Consider the following 4,671-nt stretch of genomic DNA (forward strand, 5'->3'; position numbering starts at 1 on the left):
TCCGCGTATTAACAAGGGGAATTACTATGGAAAGATTAGGTGAATTCCGTATATCTATTAATAGATTATTTTAATCAAGTGGTTTTTAAGTACATAAACATTCAATCAATGAATCTTATAAAAATGTTAAGATTCGTCGGAATAATATGGAGACAATCAACTGTTTATAATTATTTCAGAGTTAAATGAAAATAACAACAGTTCACTCAGTCTCTGCTTCGATGTATATATATTTCTTCTAAAAATAGATAAATATTTGGACTGATTCCTGTTCATATCGACACGAAACCACTAGACACGGCCCGGCTAAATATAGAATAGAATAGAATAGAATAGAATATTTTTATTTCCCAAATTATAGGGCCCATAAAGGGCATAAAATCAGATACAATTGATTTACATAATTAGTAACAACAGCAATAATAGAGGCATATACATATATAATTGGAATATAAGCATTGGTCAGAATCAAGCTAAAACCCACATATATATATTGTGAATAAAAGAATAATAAAATTACATTATACATGCATATGTATTTATTTTCAAATTATTTACTTGACTAAATGTCAGTGTTCATGCCTGATCTCCTTAATTCAAAACAGTCACAAATATAACAACCCAGTTTTTCCATAAGAGTAACATTTTCTTGGGTCAAGAGCCATAAAAATTTAGAAGATTTATTTAAGTTTATAAAATTATAACAATTGTTAGAAATGTCTTGAAAAAAATCGTCCCTTTGAATATCATAAAGAGGGCATTCTAATAAAAAATGAAGCTCATCTTCAACTTTACCAAGTGAGCAATTAGTACAAAGACGCTCAGATCTTTCTATATGCTTTTTTGAATATCTGTCTGTCTCAATTTTTAAAGAGTGAGCACTTATTCTTAATTTACAAATTGACTGCCTTTTTTTTGAAGTCCTGCAATTCTAAATATTTTCCTTTTTTAAAACAATTTTTTATGGAAAAATAAGTACCAAGCTTCCCTTTTTCAGAGTTAATTGTTTGATATTTCAGTTTATTCCAAAAAGTGACATAACTTTTACATAGTTTATTTTTAACATACTGACATAAAGAACCAATTGATTGGTCAAAATTTGGTAATTCAATTTCTCTCTGAATATAATCTATACTAGAATACCATGTATTTACATTAGAGCTATGTAACTGTTTACAACATATAAACGCATCATATAATAGTCCTTCTGTTAAATGTTCCAGTCTATGACAATATTTTAACATTGATAAAATTATAGTAAAATACATAGGAAATCTACCAAGCTCTGACATTACAGCTATATTACTTGACTTTCTGTTTACACCAAGAATGTATTTCATAAATTTGGTGTGAGATTTTTCAGAAGAATCCTGACCAAAGACTTTTTCTAGTATATAATCATTATCTTTTTTACAAGCAGCTGAATCTGTTCTAAACATTCCCCATATTTCACTGCCATATAATAGTATGGGTTTAATTGTATGATCATAAAGATGTAAAAAAGTGGCAATACTAGGGTTAGATGATGATAAGCATCTCTGTAGCTTAAAACAAGCTTTTAAAGATTTGTTGTATAATTCATCTTTACACTGCTTAAATAAACCACTAGATGTAAATGTGATTCCAAGGTATCTATATAATTTTGCGCTTTCAATCTCTTTACCTCCAAAACATAAAAAGCATTTTAAAAATTTTCCTGGCTTGTTAAAAATTATACTTTTTGTCTTTTTTAAATTTACATCAAAACACCATTCTACACAATATTCATGTAACATATTAATTCTCTTTTGCAAGCCTTCCTGTGTTTCTGAAAAAATTACTACATCATCAGCATACATAAGACAGTCTACTCTACGGTTATTAATATTTACTGGATCAGGACAAGATAAAAACTTGTCAGGTAGATCATTGATGAATATTTTAAAAATATTTGGGCTTAAAACATCACCTTGTCTAACACCTATAAATGATTTAAAACAGGGAGTCATATCATTATCAATTTTAACACAGAGGTCACTTTTACTATACATGTCTTTAATGATAGAATAAAACTTTCCAGTAATATTTTTTGTTAAAAGCTTATATCTGATACCCTGATGGATCACTTTATCAAAAGCCTGTTTAAAATCTACAAAACAGGCAAATAGTTTGCCCCCTTTTTTACTTATATATTTATCAATAATGGTTTTTAAAACAAAAACATGATCAGATGGTCTACATTTTTTTGAAAATCCAATTTGACATGGATTAATCACTGATTCTTTTACCAAAAATTTATCTAGTCTGTTATTCAAAACAGAGTTAAACAATTTACCAACACAAGAATTAATGGCAATGCCACGATAATTATCTGTTTTACTTGGATCACCAGACTTAAAAACAATAATAACAAGTATTAGCTTTCACTAAAAGCAAGCCGTTTCATAGCTAATGAAATTTTGAAAATGTTGCATTGTTTATTGAATTAAAAAAAATGACCATTAACTGCAGGGAAATGAGTTTATGAAATACAATGCTCTGTCGGATACTTAGCCAATTCAATCTGTGACAAAGAAAGGGGCATCTAGGGGTATTCTTGCTTATCTTTTTCGGGGGGGGGGGGGGGGGGGGGTATTTAATCTTGGGAGGCATTCTTCGTTACAATTGTCCCATATTGTGCAATATAGTCAAATATATATTGAAATTTAATTTTATTTTTGTGGTCTCCTTCTTCATCTTCCGGTAAGCGGCTACCGTCAACTGGTTGACTATTCTGCCACATTTAGGAGTGAGCGCATACAATAATTTTGAAATTTAATAAACAAAAAGAATGGGTTCAATTAAAACATATCATTTAAATCTAATGACGAAGCTGACCCTTGTAAGATTCAGAACTCGGGGCGGAGACAGTAGAATGTTAGAGTTGGGCAAGGTGTACCACTCTCTGATCGTTCTTTGATAGAACGACTCCTTCCGTTCAGTTGTTTTACATGACGGTATTCTTATTGCCTTTTCGTTGTTATTTCTGGAATGGCGTTAATTCGATATTAGCTTACTGGATGTTTCGACTTTAACAAAGTTGTTTTGTAGCTTATACATCATTATTAAGCGGCGGCTATATTTCCTTCGTTCTTGTTGGGGGGGGGGGGGGGCCTTCAAGACCAACAAACATGCTTCTAATAGATGAGGTATTGTGATATCTGTAAGTAACATACCTTGCTATCCGTCTTTGCACCATGTCCAATCTGTAGATGTCGTTTTGTTGGTATAGGTCCCATACTGCACTAGCACATTCTAAAGTATGCATGACAAGGGACATATATGCTTTTTCTTTACTTGTTTGTGATGTAAACATTCCTTTTTAAGAGGCTAATGGTGTTGTTTGCTTTGGAGCAGATGGAGCTTATATGTTTTTCTTGATTTTCACACAGTTTTGTTCTATAGATAAATAATTTTGATAAAAGTATTATTAAGTTTTTTATTTTATTATTTTCTGTTTTTCCTAAATTTCCTAATAAAATTATATCAATGTTAAATGGAATAATTATTTGTGTTTGGTTATAAATCCAGTCCATGAGTCTTATCCACAGATCTGCTATTTTATGGCATGTCCAAAATATGCGTTCAATATCTTCAGTAACTTCATTGCAGAAAGTACATTTATCGCTTTGTTTTATTTTTATCCTAAATAAAAACTTATTTGTGCCCAATATTCTGTGTATTATTTTCTTTATTGGAACCAGTGGAGTTTTGAGCTTTTTGAGGAATAAAAAGACATATTATGCACAGTTTTCCAATCAAAATTTTTGTTGAATGTTAAGGACCATTTTTCTTCACATCTAAAGAAAATGAGAAAGGAAATGGTGAACATGTCAAAGCGACAACCACCCGACCATAGAGCAAACAACAGCCGAAGGCAACCAATGGGTCTTCAATGTACCGTCTTATCCAAGTTAGTTTCAATCCTTTTATAAATTTGTCAATATCTATCATTTTCAGCCCTTATTATTTGTCTTCAGAACATAATATTTCTCTTTTTATTTTGTCAGGTTTGTTTTCCCAAATAAATGAATAAATTTTGTCAGTTAGTTGTTTTCAAGTATTTTTGCATGGTGCTTGTAATGTAGACATTTTGAAAATAATAAGTGTCTTAATGATAGTTATTTTTCCAACTGGTGTTAATGTTTAGAGACAGCTAGTTCAAAACCTCTAACAACTAGTAAAAATATGTATTTCGTTTAACATGTCGGGGTCTTTTATATAGCTTGCTATGTCAAATGTTAAACGTCAGGTGGCAAATATTTCATGTACACCATCAATGACATGATTTATTGGTATGGTGATCCCTTCCATTTAAAGAGATATAAACTTGCGCGAGATAATGGGTGCTTAAATATATAAATAGAGGATACTGTATAAAGAACAGACGGTAAAGGCATTATATATAATGACTCAGAAAAATGGATATAAAAATAAAGAAAACAGAGAAGAAGCCATCCAGGCCCTTATAATCTACATAAAACAATACAAAATATAGGTGTACGCGTACTTTATTGGAACTATGCTATGGTAGATATTTGTTTCATTGGCAATCATATCAAATCCTTTCAGATTGTTATTGTTCTTACGTAGGACACAATCTCAATTGACAAGAACAATGTTAATTATTGGTAAAAAGTTGTTTTTCTTTCG

This window comes from Mytilus trossulus, chromosome 12 (genome assembly GCF_036588685.1).
Source record: "Mytilus trossulus isolate FHL-02 chromosome 12, PNRI_Mtr1.1.1.hap1, whole genome shotgun sequence".
Classification (NCBI taxonomy): Eukaryota; Metazoa; Mollusca; class Bivalvia; order Mytilida; family Mytilidae; genus Mytilus; species Mytilus trossulus.